The sequence below is a fragment of the Cebus imitator genome, unplaced genomic scaffold, assembly GCF_001604975.1.
Source record: "Cebus imitator isolate Cc_AM_T3 unplaced genomic scaffold, Cebus_imitator-1.0 Scaffold180, whole genome shotgun sequence".
Taxonomy (NCBI): domain Eukaryota; kingdom Metazoa; phylum Chordata; class Mammalia; order Primates; family Cebidae; genus Cebus; species Cebus imitator.
In genome coordinates, this window is record NW_016107495.1 from 2,683,110 (window position 1) to 2,701,256 (window position 18,147).

Consider the following 18,147-nt stretch of genomic DNA (forward strand, 5'->3'; position numbering starts at 1 on the left):
AAAGGGCTGGGATTATAGGTGTGAGCCACCATACCCAACCTGTATTTTTTAGTTCTAAAACTTCCAGTTGTTTTCCTTTGTGCTTTGTGTATCTTTGCTGAGACTTTTTATTTTTTTCAACGTGTTTTAAGCATGTTCATAATTGCAAATTGAAGCATTTTTGTGACTGTTTAAAAATCCATGTTAGGTAATCCTCCAGTCTGCAGCATCTTGGCGCTGCATCATTGATTGCCTCTTCTCATTCATTTTACCTGTTCTTGGTAGGATGAGTGGTTTTCAGTTGTCTCCTGGACATTTTGGGTATCGTGTTGGGAGATTCTAGATCCCCTTCTGTCTTCTTTTTTTATAGGGCGTTTCCCCTGTTTAGGTGTAGCACACAGATCTAGGTGGAATTAGATGTTGAGTTCACCATCGGGCCTTGCTGATGCCATCTCAGCAAAAGCAGGACGTTGCCTCAGATCCCTATGCCTGTCCTCATTGCTGATGGAGGGGAGAGAATTTCAGCTCCCCACTGGGCTCCGCTGGTGGAGGCTTTTTAGAAAAATGATAATATATATATAGGAATATGTACATATTATAAGTATGTGAGACATACGCTTGATTAATTTTTATAAACTGGAAGTGTGGGAGCATTTTACACATTGTCTTTTTTTTGGGCGGGGGACAGAATTTCGCTTTTGTTGCCCAGGCTAGAGTGCAATGGCATGATCTCGGCTCACTGAAACCTCCGCCTCCTGGGTTCGAGTGATTCTTCTGCCTCAGCCTCTGGAGGAGCTGGGATTACAGGCACCTGGCACTACCCCCGGCTAACTTTTTGTATTTGTAGTAGAAATGGGGTTTCACCCTGTTAGCCAAGCTGGTCTGGAACTCCTGACCTCACGTGATCCACCTGCCTCGGCCTCCCAAAGTAAGCAACCACGCCTGGCACATTTTCATATTTCTTATTTCTTTGCATGTTCTTATAAAAATATATCAAATTCTTTTTTGCTGTTAGCTTCCAGAGTTATTTATTCACCTGTTAACTCCTCCCCTCCCCTGGCCCTCCATCTCTTGCACTTTCCTATGGCTGTGTGGCAGTGAGCTGCTCTTCTCTGACATGACCTTTTCTGGAAAGGGGAGAAAGGAGGGAGAGGCACACCCCATGTGAGGCGAGGGGTTGGCTTCTCTTGGGAGAAGCCCTGAAGGGCAGCTGGGGCCACAAGCAGCATAACCGGAAGGCCTTGTCACCCCCTGTCACACCACTGAATTCCCATGTGACTCCATCATCTGTAAGAAGAGGGGCATGACCGGGTCCTGTCTCTGATCCTGTGCTTAGGTTGCATATATTATTCTAGAGTTTCCTAGGAACTTCCCAGGGAATGCACCAGCCCAGCGGCAGGTGCTGGTCGGGAGGGGCCTGTTCAGTGTCCTTGGCAGGGTCTGAGCACCCCCACCCAGACTGTGGTACCAACAGGGCTTTCCAGGCTCTCTGGGCTGGGGCTGGCCTTGAAGAGGGTGGGGCAGTGGTATTTTGGGAGATGAGTCAGCGCAGAGTCAGTCTGGAGGCAGTGTCAGCTTGCCTCCATTGTCTGCTTCACTGCCTGGGGGCTTGTGGCCTGTGAAGGGAGGGGGGCTTCCATCCCTTCTCCTCAGCCCAAGCCAGGGCCCAGGACACAGGGCATCAGGGCTCCAAGGGACCAGGAGGTCACCCAGTGTCTGATCACAAATAACAGTTTGGAAGCCCAAGGAGGGCAGGGACTTATTGGAGGGCACACAGTAATGGTGACAAAGTCAGGACTGGAACCAACTCTCTCTCCCCTTTGCCTGGGCCTTGGCCATGCCATATGCCAACCATCCTTAGCCTGGGGACGCCTTACAAGGGGTGGGCCCCAGAGGCAGAGATGAAGTGGCGTCTAAGCATTCCACCTCCTAGGATCCCTACGAGGTTCCCTCATGCCACACGCTCCCTGGGATCTGACCTCCAGCTGGGCCTGGGATGGTCCTGGATTATAACGAGGCAACACCAGCACAGGAGATCAGAACTCCCCCTACCTGTTCCCAGCCATACAATGCATGGGGCTCAGACTCTGGTCTGCAGCTTGGACCTCAGGTCTGGTCCTGGGAGAAGTGGTGAACGTTGCAGGGGAGGGTTTCTTATGCTGCCCCTCTCCCACGTGCAGGCAGGTTGGTGTTGTTCTCTCAACCCCTGTGTTGAATGTCTGTTGTGGGCCCTGGCTGGTGCTAGAGACATAAGGCATGAGTCCTGCCCCCAGGGAGCTCACAGTCCAGGTCTGTGTGTCTGACTGGTGGGCTGGGACAGAGCGAGCAGTTACAGTCAGCGGATGAGCGGTGCTGTGATGGGGAAGTGCTGGCCCTAGAAAGGCAGAGAAGAGGCACCTCTTTTAGTCCTAGAGAGTCAGCAAGGGCTCCCCTAAAGGGGGTGGCAGTTGGTAAGGAAGACAGGTATAAGGATTTGCCTTTGTTTTGAGATGAAGTCTCAGGCTGGGTGAGGTGGCTCATGCCTGTAATGCCAGCACTTTGGAAGGCTGAGGTGGGCAGATCACGAGGTCAGGAGCTTGAGACCATCCTGGCTAATACGGTGAAACCCTGACTCTACTAAAAATACAAAAAATTAGCCAGGCTTAGTGGCATGTGCCTGTAGTCCCAGCTACTTGGGAGGCTGACGCAGGAGAATCGCTTGAACCTGGGAGGTTGTGGTGAGCCAACATTGTGCCACTGCACTCCAGCCTGGGTGACAGAGCAAGACTCTGTCTCAAAATAAAAAAAAGCAAAAAGAGATGAGTTATCTCTGTCACTCAGGCTGGAGTGCAGTGGCACAATCTCGACTCATTGCAACCTCTGCCTTCTGGGCTCAAGCGATTCTCCTGCCTCAGCCTCATGAGTAGCTGAGATTCCAGCCATGCACCATCATGCCCAGCTAATTTTTGTATTTTTGGTAGAGACGGGGTTTCACTATGTTGGCTAGGCTGGTCTTGAACTCCTGACCTCAGGTAATCCACCCACTTTGGCCTCCCAAAGTGCTGGGCTTACAGGAGTGAGCCACCATGTCCAGCCAGAGATAGGTGTAAGTAAGGGGTCGGAAGGGATATGGGAAAGGCTTTTGGGGTGGAGGGAACAGCATGCGCAAAGGCCAGGAGAGAGGAGGAGCATGACAGCTGCATCCCAGAGCAGGGGAGGAGAAGACCCCTCAGTGAAGTCCCTGCTAATAGCCCAGCTCTGTGATCAGGAGACTATCCGGACACAGGCTGTCCAGGTCATTTGCAAAGGGAGATGTGATTAGGATACCTAGTCCTTCATGGTGCTAGACATAGAAACAGGTTTGTTCACTTACAAATCAACAAGGGCCAAGAGGACTCCTGGTGACATTTTTTACTGAGGGAACAGGACCAGAATTTAGTAGTCTTCCACTAACCAAATTCATCAGCACAGAAAGTTATAGAATGTTGGTCTCTGAAATCTGCAGCGGCTTTCTGGGGTTGGTGGGGGCGATCCCCTGTGGATGTGGAGGGGGCTACTTACTTGATTCTTTCAAGAGCCCTCCTCCCGGCCTGTGAGTCTGTATCATGAGTCGGTTTAATTCATCCACATCAAGTGTTTGTTCATCGGTTCTGGGGCGGGCCAGGCCAGTGTGAGCACACCCAGGAGAGTTGGGAGATGACTGGGAGCACTGGGCACTGGAGGAGACAGGCGACACCAGGCTTCCTTCGTAGCTGTTGACCCTCTTCCAAGGGTCTGGCCGCCCTTCCTCCAGGGGTCGATCCAGGCTTTTCGAGGTTGAGGCTTAAACAATTTGGGGGCTTCTTTAAGAAAGAAAACAAAATTAAGTATGAATATATTAATTTTGTTTTCATTCTTAAAAATATATTAAATATATATTTAATATATTCTATATAATATATTATATACTATATATTCATATATTCTATATTATGTAAGAAATACTTAATATATAAAAACATATATTATTTATATAATATACATATTTATTATAGACATAATATATATTTTTATATATTAAATATATATTTCTTATATATATAAAGGGGATTTTTTATATAATAAATATGTATTTCTTATAAATATAAATATATATAATATATAAGAAAACAAAATTAAGTATGAATATATAGATGAAGATATCTATTTTATATATATATATATTTTATATATATATATATATATATATGTGTATGTATTTTTTTTTTTTTTTGAGGTGGAGTCTTGCTCTGTCACCCAGGCTGGAGTGCAGTAGTGCGATCTTGGCTCACTGCATCCTCTGCCTCCTGGGTTCCAGTGATTCTCCTGCCTCAGCCTCCAGGGTACCTGGGATTATAGGTGCACGCCACCATACCTGGCTAACAGTTGTATTTTTAGTAGAGATGGGATTTCACCATGTTGGCCAGGTTGGTCTCGAACTCCTGACCTCAAGTGATCTGCCTGCCTCAGCCTCCCAAAGTGTTGGGATTACAGGTGTGAGCCACTGCGCCCAGCTGAAAATATTTTTCTAGAATGAGAAAAGAAGTCACAACAAATGACTGAGTCCTGGGATTCAAGTCCCTTTCTAAGATCTCTTCAGTGGAGTTCCAGAGAGCTTCTAGGTGGCAGCCTGGCTCCCCTCCCCACCTGGAGCGCCCCCTATCCTTCCGGGCAGCTCCTGGCTGCCCCTGAGGCCCGGGACTCAGGTTGTGTTTGCCTCAGTGGTTTCCACACATGTTGCTCACCTGGCCTGCTCCTTACCTCGGGGGTTTCATGTGGATGTCACACCTCACTGCCCCTGGGTTCACTCTCTGTCCATGGTCACAGTGAGGGTGAGTGTGTGCTCTATGCCTGGGGGGCACACTGAGGGTCACTGGAGCCACCCCAGGGAGGGAGAACCAAGACAGAGAATTTGTTTCTTGCCTAAGATGTCATTGCTGGAATCAGAGTCCAGTCTGGAATCCAGGGGCTTCAGAGCTCTGCTTCTCTCTTTTTTTTTTTTTTTTTTTTTTTTTTTTTTTTTTTTTTTTTTTTTTTTTTGAGATGTAGTCTCGGTCTGTTGCCCAGGCTGGAGTGCAGTGGCACAATCTTAGGTCACTGCAATCTCTGTCTCCTGGGTTCAAGCAATTGTCCTGCCTCAGCCTCCTGAGTAGCTGGGACTGTAGGCGTGCGCCACCATACCCAGCTAATTTTTGTATTTTTAGTAGAGAGAGGGTTTCACCATGTTGTCCAGGCTAGTCTCAATCTCTTGACCTTGTGATCTGCCTGCCCTGGCCTCCCAAAATGCTGGGATTACAGGCGTGAGCCACTGTGCCCGGCCAGAGCCCTGGTTCTTAAGGGCTGTGCTATCAATACAGCTCTCATTGCTATCGATGCAGCCTGCCTGTGCTCCCTTATTGCAGGCAACACAGAAATGAGCAGGGCGTTACCTGCTGGGGCCCCTCTCCATCACTCAGCTCCCGAGGACAGGCTGTGCTGCCTCCTGTGTCCCTAGCACTTGGCACAGAGCATGGCTGCCCCACCTCGGGAATGTGCATTGCTTGGCCATCCAGTGGAGGCACAGTGTGAAGAACCCAGGAGCTGAAAGAGGATGCAGTGGGGCCTGATTGGAGGGGCTTGACGGCCATGGTGCTGAGTCTGGCCCTTATTCCAAGGACAGCAGGAGCCATGAGGGGTGTCCAGCAGGGCACGACCATTGGATCTGTGTTCTAGAAGCTCTGACTCAAGCTGTGACGTGAGGATGGCTTTTGGGGGAGCTGCGCACACACTGTCCCCCTGCAGAGCTGAGGGATACCAAAACCTGCCTTATCATGTCCCCGCCCTGGGTTCCCATAGTGACTCGCTGTCACTCACAAGCTGTGTGGCTTGGGGCCAGGGCTTACCTTCCCAGGCCTCTCTTTCCCCGCCTGTAACCTCTTGGGCATCTTCATCCCTGTCTCCCGGGGGAATCCATGCAGACACCGTTCCTGGTTTGGAAGAAGTGCGTCTCTGCTGCAGGGAGTTCAGGAGTTCCATTGACCTCTGGCTTGGGGCCAGCACCTGCCCCAGGGGGATCTTGTTCTCAGTCACAGTTGACTGGCCCTCCTTGCTCCTTCCTTGTTCCCTACTGGTCGTCTCAGGGAAGAGGAGAGAGTCCCAGGAAGAAGCTACCTCTGTGCAGGCATTTCAGCGGGCCTCGAGGAGGTGTAGCTAGCCTCCCACCAGCCCTCCCTGCGTGTTGCACACACCTGCCGATTCCTCTATATGGAATATGGGGAGGAGCTGCCTGGGAAAATTCATAGTGTCTTTGGGCGAGTGGCTGTTTGCAAGCCTGCATACAAATGGAGTCCTTGGCTCCCACTCTGTGCCCCCAGATGGTGAGGGCTAGAAGGGGGTAGTGTGAGGAGTGGGACTGGCTGTCATTCCAGGGAGAGGATGCCAGCCTGGGATTTCTGCCCAAGAGTCTGGGCTCAGTGAGGAAGCACACATGGGCTGCTTGGATCCCATTTTCCAAAAGTGAAGGTGGAGAAATCTGCTTGGGAGGAAGGCCACAGGCTTCCTGCTCTGCAAGGATTTCTGGGGAAGCGATGGAGAGCCTACCAAGTGCTAGACAAAACTACAGCTGTTACATGCACCTTTGAAACCCTATCAAGTCAGTACTATTGTTGTACCCATTTTATAGATGAGGAAGCTGAGGTCAAGAAAGGTAAAGTTTTGACCAGAGCGCACAGGGCTGGAAGTAGCCAGATCAGGATTCAAACCCAGCTCTGCCTGCTGCCAAGGCCTGGATGCTCCTTCTGCCCTTCTGCCTCCAGAAGAGCTACTAAGCAGAAGCAGATTGAGCCCAGAGGCCGTAAGCAAAACCAGGGGTTCCACCGCCAGCAACATGCCTGCGCCAAGCCTGCTGTGCACTTCCTGGCTGCAGCCACTGGGCAGGGGGGCCCAGTGCGCTCTCTTTCTGTGGTGTCCATGACCCCAGAGGACAGATCGGCCACTTGGGAGTGCCTGTGCTCGGGTGAGCCACAGAGGCAATGAGACCAAGGGGAAAAGTCTCCTGGCTCTGTCTCTCCCCCACGCAGGGAGCCGTGCGCTCCTTCGGAGAGTGGTTGCTATGCAGCCTTGTTTACTCAAGGAGAACTTTGCTGAGAGCTGGAGCACGCCAGCAGCGGGGCTCGCGGCCATCCAGCGCCTGCCCGGACAGGAGGCTGCGGCCCAGGACTTAGTGGCTTGGAGGGACCAGGGTGGGCCAGCCTGGGGTGGCCCCATCCTTGCCTCCCTGGGCCCATGAGCATCAACGTCTCTGCAGAGACCAAGGACCCTGGATTCCTCCAGTGACAGGGGTTTGGCCTCTGGACAGAGAGGTGAGAGGTGATAGATCCACTGAGCCGCCTGTTGTGGGGAGGTGAATGGGAGGGCTGATCAAGACCCCTGAAGTCCTTGGAGGGAGGGACAAGGACCCGAACTGGAGCAAGCACAAAGGTACAGTGAAAGAAAAGGCATCCTGCCGTGACATGGAGGCTGTGTGACGGTGGGGAGGTCCCTGACCTGCTCTGGGCCTTCATGTGGCGGCTCTAAGGGAGGAGGTGGGACTCACTGCTCTCTGAGCGCTGGGAGCCAAGGAAGGAGGGGCTGGCCTGGGCTGGCCCTTCCCTGAGTCATGGCCTCTGAGTGCAGAACCCTCACAGGACACCCTGGGGTGCCGCGAGCGATAGTGCCGGAAGGGGTGGGGGCATGCTGTGGGGATGGCACCGTGCTTGGGGGTGCTGGGGCACCCCACGAGAGCATAGGCCTTGGAGGGACTCTGCTCTGGGTTTGAATTCTAACACCCCTCTTTCTGGCTGTGTGGACTTTCGCTCTTTGCCTCGGTGAGCCTCAGGTCTCATGTGTGAGGAGGGGTTTAAGAAAAGCCTCTCATGGTGCCGCCTGCAAGCATGGGGACAGCCAGGAGGGCAGCAGCACGTTAGCCCATGTGCGGAAGGGAAGTTACCGCCGTTGATGCTGTTGTCATGGTGGAGACTGGCGTGTTTCTTTCTGGAGCACATTTCAGTGTCCTGAAACTAAGGTTTTCTAGTCACTTCTCCAGGGCAAGGGCCGGTGCTGGCGGAGGACCTCAGAGGCTGCCATGTCCTCAGGAGTGCAGGGAGGGTAGGGACAGGGTCCCTGCTCTGTCAGAGCATCACTGAGACTGGCCGCAGGGCATTGGTCCCTGGCCCCGGGAAGTGGTATAAGGGGCCCATATTCGCCTCTGTCCTGAGCCAGGCAGTTCCTCGCCCTTCGCACCAATGCCCTGCAGGAGATGGCCCTGCCACCTTCTAGCCACAGGCTGGCTGGCTCCCAGGACTGGCTCAGTTTCAGCCCATGGAGCCAGAGACTAGCAGATTTGAAGAAAGAGGGAACATAGCTGGGGCAAGGGATGGGGAGAAGTTCACCTGAGCTCTGGAGAGGTCTGCTCTGAGGGCAGCACCTCCTCCGCTGACCCCATTGCCCGCTCCGAGGCACCAGACTCTGCTCACCAGCACGGACGCTGGAAGTTTATTATTGCAGACGGAAGAATGCAGAAAATGCATGTGCAGTGTGAGGGATGATTATAAGGTGAATGTCCATGTAACTACTGCCCAGGTCAAGAAATAGTCACACTGGCTGCTTCCCAGAAACCACCCCCACGGGCCTGTCCTCATCACAGCTGCTTCCTTTCCCTTAGGGTTAACCATGCTCTGAATTTTTCCTTGCTTTTCTGTCAAGTTTTCCATCTATGTCTGCATTTCTATTTTAATTTAATTTCCCTTCATTTTTTGAGACAGGGTTTCACCCTGTCCCCCAGGTGGGAGTGCAGTGGCGTGATCTCGGCTCACTGCAACCTCTGCCTTCTAGGCTCAAGTGTTTCTTCTACCTCAGCTTCCCAAGTAGCTGGGTCTCCAGGTGTACACCACCATGCCCAGCTAACCCTTATTTATTTATTTTTTTTAGACAGAGTCTCACTCTCTTGCCCAGGCTGGAGTGCAGCGGTGTGATCTAGGCTCACTGCAACCTCTGCCTCCTGGGTTCAAGCAATTCTCTGCCTCAGCCTACCAAGTAGCTGGGATTACAGGTGCCCACCACCACTTCTGACTAATTTTTGTATTTTTAGTAGAGATGGTGTTTCACCATCTTGGCCAGGCTGATCTTGAATTCCTGACCTCGTGATCCACCTGCCTTGACCTCCCAAAGTGCTGGAATTATAAAAGACTACACAGAGTATGAGCCTACTTCTATAAAGTTCAAAGGAAGACAGAATTACATTGAGTGTTTAGAAATGCATACATGGGCCTGGCATGGTGGCTCACACCTGTAATTCCAGCACTTTGGGAGGCCAAGGCAGGAGGATCCCCTGAGCCTGGAATTTGAGACCTGGCTGAGCCTGGCCTGAACAGGGTAGGGTCATACTCTGTGTAGTCTTTTGGGTCTCACTTCTTTCATTAAACATTACACTGTGACATCGTCCATAGTGTTGAGTGGGGCGGTTGTTTGTTTCATTGCCCTGTAATATCCCATATTGTGGGCCATTGGGAAGGGACAGGGCTGGGGTCTGAAGTCTTCTGAGCTTCTTGCAGGGAGGTCTTTGCCAAGAGTCGTTTACTGGATTGTGACAGACATTCAGATGCTAGAGTCATGTCAATACATCTTTTCTGAGACTTTGGACAGATGCTTTCTTGCTTCCTAGTCCCTTCAGACCCTCCAAGTACATGTGTGTATTCACAGTCTACAGTTTGAAGATTCAAGCTCCAGTTACTGGGCAGGAATCCTCAACTGATCAGCCAAACCGTGCAGAAGGCATTCCTGGGGCGGTGGACCAAGCCATTTTTCATTCGAGACTCCAGGACTATGATCAAGTGCTAGGATAACGCTTACCTCAATGGCGGGGATCTCAGGGTGGGCAGAAGACTTCCAAGCCCCAGCCAATGGCTGTGTGATTTCAGGCAGGATTGATGCAGCAGCATCCAACCCCTCCAAAAACCTTAGTCCTTGGAATTACACTGCATTTTCTCTGACCAGGCACGGCCATGGCAAGGTGACCATTTTGGGGAGGCCTGGATGGGAAGCTGGAGAAGGAAGCTTTCCTCCCAGTCCAGTTGAATGCCTTGCCACCTGGCAGCCAGTGTGATGCCTACAGGGGTATGGGCCCTGGGATAGGCATTGCCTCCTGATGGCCTTATGTATGTGTTATAGACTGAATGCATGTGACCCCACAAATGCAAACGTTAAAGCCTAAACCCTCATGTGTTGGTATTAGGAGGTGGGGCCTTCGGGAGGTAACCAGATTTAGATGAGGTCATGAGCTCTCATAATGGGATTAGTGCCCTTAGACGAAGGGACCAGAGAGCTTGCTCTCTCTTGCTGCCGTATGAGGCCGCGTGAGGACAAAGGGAAGACAGCCACCTGCCATCCAGGAAGTGAGTCCTCACCAGGAACAGAATTAGCCGGCACGTTGACTTCCCGGCCTCCAGAACTAAATTTCTGTTTTTGTTTTTGCGATGGAGTTTTGCTCTTGTTGCCTAGGCTGGAGTGCAATGGCATGATCTTGGTTCACTGCAACCTCTGCCTCCTGAGTTTAAGCGATTCTCCTTCTTCAGCCTCCCGAATAGCTGGGATTACAGGCACGCACCACCATGCCTGGCTAATTTTGTATTTTTAGTAGAGATGGGTTTCTCCATTTTGATCAGGCTGGTCTTGAACTCCTGACCTCAGGTGATCTGCCTGCCTCAGCCTCCCAAAGTGCTGGGATTATAGGTGTGAGCCACTGCGCCCTGCTAAATTTTTGTTGTTGAGGCCACCTATTCTATGGTATTTTGTTCTAGCAGCCTGAGCAGGCTAAGACAGTAAGTCACACGGCCTCTGTGGGCCTCAGATTAACTCCCTATTTACAAGGAAGGAGACTAGCTGACCTCCAAGGTCCCTTCCAGCTTAAAATGTAGCGACAGGAGAAAGGCACAGGAAAGTCTGTTAAATTGCTAGCCCGAGTTCTGATTCATCTCTAATTCACGTTTGTACCACACGATACACAAAGGTGGGGGAAGGTTCAGAAGATTTTGAATTTTGTAAATTGATGTATAAGTTACACATCCTTTGCTAGGACTACAGTTCATTCATATGGTTCCTTTTGTGAGTTAGAAAAAGATGTCTCTTTCTCAAGACACTTTTCTTCTATTCATCAGAAAGAGACTGTATTGAATGTATAATTATGTACACTGATTGTCTAAAACAACATTGCCAGGACTTTGGAAAAGATGTAGTGTGAGGCCCACGCCTATAATCCCAGCACTTTGGGAGGCTGAGGTGGGTGGATCATTGAGGTCAGGAGTTCGAGGCAAGCCTGGCCAACAAGGCGAAACCCCATTTCTACTAGTAATAAAAATAATAATAATTAGCCGGGCGTGGTGGCGCGCACCTATAGTCCCAGCTTCTCAGGAGGTTGAGGCAGGAAAATTGCCTGAACCCAGGAGGTGGAGGTTGCAGTGAGCCAAGATCATGCCACTTCACTGTAGCCTGGCTGGCAGAGTGAAACTGTGTCTCAAAAAAAAAAAAAAAAAAAGATGTAGTGTGAGCGTGAGTGGTGTCTCCTTAATTAGGATGCCCTTGTGCAGTGCCCAACCTAGGCAAATAAACATGGCAGCCCTGCTTGCCACCTACCTAATTGTTTTTCAAAACAGCCTAAATAAAACTTTCTCTCACCCTAGGCTTTCCCATATCGTTTAGATCATTAATTGTCACATCAGAATTTCCTGGGGTTGGGAGGGGCTGTTTCAAATGCTATGGCCCACCCACCCCAACCCAAGACACCCCACTGAGCTGCTATTACAGATGGATGGCCGCATTTCCTCAGCTGTATTGGGCACAAAAAGTTGGGGAGTGCTGCTTTGAGTTTCTCACCACTTCCTCTGCCCCGTCCTGGGAGGTCATTAGATGCAGGTGTGAACTGCCTCCTGAACAGACTGGTCCGTTAAGAAAAGTTCTTCCCAGCAAGGTGGTGCCTGACCCCTGTTCTGAGTGTCCTGCCCCAGCCTGCCCACTGCTTCCTGCTCACCCTTGACAGCTCAGGAAATGGAAAGACTGCCCATTACACAAGGTGGCACCTCCGTGTTGCTGTCCGGCCTCAGCCAGGCCTCTGTAGCTTCTTACTCCAAAGACTTTTTTTTTTTTTGGAATGGAGTTTCGGTCTCGTTGCCCAGGCTGGAGTGCAATGGCAAGATCTCAGCTCACTGCACCCTCCATCTGCGGGTTCAAGTGATTCTCCTGCCTCAGCTTCCTGAGTAGCTGGGATAACAGGCATGCATCACCATGCCCGGCTAATTTTGTATTTTGAGTAGAGACGAGGTTTCTCCATGTTGGTCAGGCTGGTCTTGAACTCCCAGCCTCAGGTGAGCTGCCCGCCTTGGCCTCCCAAAGTGCTGGGATTATAGCCGTGAGCCACCGTGCCGGCTCCAAAGACTTTCAAAACGGACATTTCCCCTCTTCCTGAACATCTGAACAGAGCAAAACAGTTACTAAACAGCCAATACTATTAATAGTCACTGTGGATTAAGCCCTTGGGCCCAATCAGTCTATTAAATGTTTCTCATATTTGGAATATTCTCAATAACCTTGGAGATAGATATTATTTCCATTTTACATTTAAATGGAGACGTTAAATGGAGACTCAGAGAACTTTAATCATCTGTCTGAGGTCACACAGCTAGTAGGTGATGGAATTGAACCCAAGTCTGTTGACTCCTGAATGCATGCCCTGAAATATTACCTTCTACCACCTCCATGAGCAGAAACCACTAGCCTCAACTCTTCCACTTAGTAGCTCTGTGGCCTCAACCTAGTTACTTAACCTCTCTGAGCCTCAGTCATCTTATCTATAAAATGAGGATGAAAAAATGTACTTTCTTTCTCTATTTCCAAAACTCAATGACATAATATTTGGAAGCATGTAGTACATTGCTTGAGTATGTAGCAAAATGGAACTAAGAAATGTTCATTCCTTCACTGAGTTTCTTCTCAACAAGACTGTCTGGAAGATATGTTTTAGTTTTGAATTCGTTCATTCAGTCACACTGCAGCTACTGTGTTATTGCCATGAGCCTGGAGCTGTTTGTCCCTTTGTCTGTGTTCTGTGGAATTGCTGGCTGGCTGCACCTCATATTGTCTGAGAACACAGTGGTTGCAGGAGTATTAGGAATAGTAGAGGAGACGCCTTCTGCAGCAGTGGTGGTAGCCCCGGAGCTGGTGTAGGCGCCCAGCTGTGGTGCAGGGCGCCTCATCTGGGAACAGCCTTCCTGCTGGCCCCCACATGCCAGTCACAGCTGGAGTCAGGGGCTTGAGTAGTTGGGGGAGGACCTTGGATGCCCCCACAGGGGATCTGGTGGACATCAGTCTCCCAGTTGGGGATGAAGTGGCTCTTGGGACCACCAGCTCTTGGAGTGACCGAGTTAAGGGTTGTTGTGGAAGCCAGCCCTGCCCCAAGCTAATAAAGATGGACACGCTGGTGGAGCCATCCAAAGCTCCTCGCAGCTTGTCTGCGGCTCCAGAGAGGGAGGTCTGGGCTCCACTTGGAAGTTCCAGTCATCAGATGGCAACTGAAATCACGGGGGTAGGTGCTGCCTGTAGGAAGCCCTCCTAATAAAGATGGAGGCTTCTGGAAGAGGAAAGGAAAGGAATGGTTTGGTTCTTCTACAGGCAGAATGTGCCCCTGGGGCGGCTCAGAACTTCACACTCCCCTGAGTCCAGCTCTCACGCGCAGCAGTCTCTCCTCTCTCTTCACCGCCAATATCAAGGGTGTTCTATGTGTCCTTTCCCTTTTCCTGACCTCTCCCTCTGGAGGACCCTTTGCTCTTCCTCCAGTACCCAAGGACTGGCGCTCCCATCTGGCCCAGCCTGTGCCCTTCTCCCTCGGCTGTGAACGCTGGGCTCCTGCTCCATCAGCTCCCCTCCCTCCCTCGTGTCTTCAGCCTTTTCCTTCTGGCTCTTTCTTCTCCTGTGAACATGCTCTAGAATCTCCTACCCTGAAAAATACAGAGAACAAACAAATAAACAGCACAACTTCATCCACCCTCATTGTCCTCCAGTGACTCCCCAGTCCTTGCCTTTCTCATCCCAGTTCTCCAGCATTTTTGGGACCCACTGTCTCTATTTCACCTTCCACCCATGGCTCAGACCACAGTCATTTTCTGCGACACCCTCACAGTCCCATGGGCCAGACATTGCTCTCACTAAGCTCCCGATGATTCCCTAATGGTCACATCCAGTTGGCTGAGCTGACACTTCTAGCACTATCTGCTTATCTGGCTCTGCTGGTGCCAGCTCCCCTCGCCTCCCTGGCTGTCCTTGCTCAGACTCCCTTAGGCCTCTCCTTCTCTGCCCATCTCTGCTCAGTGCTGCTGTTCCTGGGCTGTTCCTTAGCTCCGGGAACTCCATTGTGGCCAGGTATTTTTATTTATTTATTTATTTTTTGAGCTGGAGTCTAGCTCTGTTGCCCAGGCTAGAGTGCAGTGGTGTAATCTCTTGGCTCACTGCAACCTCCGCCTCCCAGGTTCAAGAGGTTCTCCTCCCTCAGCCTCCTGAGTAGCTAGGATTATAGACATGTGGCACCACGCCCAGCTAATTTTTGTATTTTTTGGTAGAGACAGGGTTTCACCATGTTGACCAGGCTGGTCTTGAACTCCTGACCTTAAGTGACCTGCCCGCCTCGGCCTCCCAAAGTGCTGGGGTTATAGGCATGAACCACCGCACTGGGCCTGTTTTTCATATTTTATTGAATGCAATATTGAAGTGAGATAGGCATTATCCCGTTTTTATTTTTTTTGATGGGGTCTCACTCTGTCACCCAGACTGGAGTACAGTGGCACAATCTCAGCTCACTGCAGCCTTGAACTCCTGTGCTCAAGGGATCCTCCTGCCTCAGTCCCCCAAGTAACTTGGACTACAGACACATGCCACCACGCCCGACTAATTTTTGCATTTTTGTAGAGTTGAGGTTTTACTATATTGCCCAGGCTGGTCTTGAACTTAAGCAATCTGTCACCCTTGGCCTCCCACAGTACCAAGATTACAGCATGATTTCCATTTTGCAGTTAAAGGAGTTGGGGCTCAGAGAAGTTTAGCAATATGCCTTCAGTCACACAGCTTGCAGATGCTGGATTTTAATCTTATTCCCCTTCATATCCTAGTACCTATGCCATGTTTGAATGAGTGAGTGAATCTCAGATTCTCAGTGATGGCCTGAACTCTGGAGGTCAGTCTCATAAGTCAGTCACCTGACAACATCCAGAGTCCTCCCTGGAGGTCTCCGGGATGGGCTGCCTCCCGTCGGGGAGCAGAGGTGGGTGGAGGGTGAGCTGTGTGTAAGTGGTGGTGAGTGGAGGCCGGGTAGCTGTTCCTTATCCTCAGGGAGACAGTACGGGATACAGGAAGGCATGTTCCGCCCGATCTAAACCTGCACGTAATCAGTGTCAGATAATGGTTAAGTTACTAATTTCAGGTGCCTCGTGCAGAGGCCGGGCTAACATCGCTATGTTTCAGTCCTTTAATTCTGTCAGAGGCTCCCTTTCCTTAGGAAGTTCTTCTAAGGTTCCCCTCCAGGGGCCTGTGTGAAACTGCAGATCAGAGAATGCCGTTCCTCTCCTTGAACAGTCTTTGGAGCGAGCCCCGACTCTCTGACAAAGCATTCTGGGTCCCCCGATGGCCCTCATCCCGCTTCCCGGGCCTGGGTCCTCTCGCCAGACCCCAGGCTCACAGGCACATTTCCTCCATGCCTTTCCTCAGCCTGGAACGCCTCTCCTACTCCTACCCGTTAACATCCCATTTCCCACCCGTTTAGATCCCGCTCCCTGGCCAGACAGCATGGAGGGTCTCCCTAAGTGGCCGTCTGTGCAGGAGGGTTACTTCATCCTGCCTGGCGTGACAGTGACTGTCCACCCTCCCTGCCTGGCATTACGGAGAGCATTTGCTTAGGAGTGTGGGCTCACGGGTGGGAGCTGGAGGTCAAAGGCAACATTTAGTTTGAGCCTCTTATTCTATAGGCACATCTGTTTCCTCCGCATGAGAGGCACCTCTGTCACCTGGGTCTGTCTTACAGGAATGGAGGCCTGGCCTGTCATGACTTTAAAGACAGTGTGGGCGTATGGACATGCGAGTGTGTGTGTGTGTGTATGTGTGTGTGTGTGTGGGGGGGGCAGGGGTGTTGCTTTTCCCCAGGGAAGGAGAAGGAAGATTCACACCTGAGATTATGGAGCAATTACCATATGCCGGCAATAGAACTATTATTGCTGACATTACTTTATTTATTCCTAACGAACCCCTTCTTAGTATGTTTTTTTCTGATGAAGAAACTGAAGCTCAGAGGAATTAAATCAGCTTCCCAAGTTTATGCAAGAGGGTCCGGGGCAGGATTCTAGCCCCGCTGTGTCTGAGCCCACAGCCAGCGTTCTAGGAGTTCTGAGTTGGGCACTTGTGTGCATACTGGCTCGTGGGGTGTGACATGGGAGGGGGACCTAGATCTGAGGCCTCTCTTCGGAGAGTGTGTCAGTGGGGACCATGATCTGACTCTGGAATGAGGGTTTGGAAATGCTGCCACCTTTCCCCTCAGCCGGGATCACCCCTCCTTCCTTTCTCTGTCACCTTTGTGTGTTCCCACCAGCTCTGTCTGAGGAGGTGAGAATTCTGGCTGGAGACCTCTCAGAGGTCCCTGAAAGCAGACGGGTGGTGTCATGGCAGCAAGAGAAGCTGGGGGAGCGGCAGCCCCGGGGCTGTGCTGGGTGGGATGAGTCTCTTCTCACCTCCTTGGGAGCAGGGTGGACGTGGAGCTGGGCACTCCCTGTGGACTGTGCGAGGCCCCGGGCGGTTGGGATTTTGTGCTTGGGGCTGACCTTCTTTACTGCACCAGACTTAGTCAGCTTTCGTTTGCTTTCCACTTGAAACTTGAGTCCCCTCTGTCACCTCTCTGCATTCCTGTGGTGTGGTCACCATGGAACCTCTATAGCCATAGCGATAATGGAAGGACGGGACAACGGTCACTTATCTTGGGCCACTCCATTCCCTGGGCTGGGAAATGGAGGCTGAGAGGGGAGGAGCCAGCCAGGTGGAGCAATTCAGAGCATCAGGAGGTGAGGACAAGATGTCCCCAGAATCCACTGGCTCATTTAGCCCTTTGGGTCAGGCCTGGCTGCTCTAACAGAAGAGGAATGCCTCAGTGTCCAGCGCAGTGCTGGGTGTGATGGGGCCTCGGTGAATTGTGCCTTGGGGATCAGGGGCTCAATGGTGTCTGTGCTCTGTCCAGGAAGTCTGCTGGACTTCCTGGTTCTGACTTTTATAGTTTGGATATAGATCACTCAGTTCCCACAGGCCCCTGGGCCAAAGTGATTTCCTGGGGTGGTGCCTCTCACTGCACCCACATAAGTCAGGCTGTTTGTCCGTTAGTAGCTTTGGCCCCTCCTCTTGGGCAGGCACCTAGGAGAGTCTGCACTGTAGACCCTGGAATCTGAAGGGTCGAAGGTGTAGACCCTGAGAGGGTCTCAAAGGGGCTCTGCTGGAGGGGATGCCTTGGCAAGCCGTGGACTGGCTCCAGGTTTCCTCGCCATGCTGCTGGTATCTGGGGACTGGGGGAAGCTGGGCTGCCTTGGCCTGTTGACCTCTGGCCACTGAGGAGGCTACGGTGGGATACTGTCTTGTTCAGAAGGCCCATTGCAGTAGGGGTGGCTGTTGAAACTTAAGCATCCTGTACCTTCAGGCAGCTCAAGTCTTTAGTCTCCAAGAGAGTGATCGCTTTGGGGAAACTGAGGCAGCAATGACCACTCTGACAGCCTAGGGTAAGAAATAGGGCTGAGATCTTATTATAAAGTGAATCTGAACTACTGGCCAGTGGTTTTCAATCCTGTTTGAACATCAAAATCAGAAGTTAAGGCCAGGCATAGTGGCTTAACACCTGTAATTCTGGCACTTTGGGAGGCTGAGGTGGGCAGATCACTTGAGGTCAGGAGTTTCAGACCAGCCTGGCCAACATGGTGAAACCCCGTCTCTGCTAAAAACACAAAAATTGGCTGGGCATGGCGATACACATGCCTATAATCTCAGCTACTTGGGAGGCTGAGGCAGGTGAATGACTTAAACCCGGGAAACGGAGGTTGCAGTGAGCCGAGATGACACCACTGCATTCCAGCCTGGGTGATAATGACA

General features: G+C 51.3%; 1 protein-coding gene across 6 annotated transcripts in view; it reads left to right on the forward strand.

The window, feature by feature from the left end:
• The window catches only part of TOGARAM2 (TOG array regulator of axonemal microtubules 2), a 75,836-nt gene that overhangs the window by 3,443 nt on the left and 54,246 nt on the right, over positions 1-18,147 (forward strand). For 5 of the 6 annotated variants that reach the window (XM_017545657.2, XM_017545659.2, XM_017545658.2 and 2 more), the window contains exon 1: positions 7,083-7,316. The exons of the other annotated variant lie outside the window; for it this stretch is intronic. The gene's annotated coding sequence lies outside the window, so the exon portion shown is untranslated. Of the gene's footprint in view, positions 1-7,082; positions 7,317-18,147 lie in introns of those variants that run through there. 6 annotated transcript variants of the gene reach the window in all.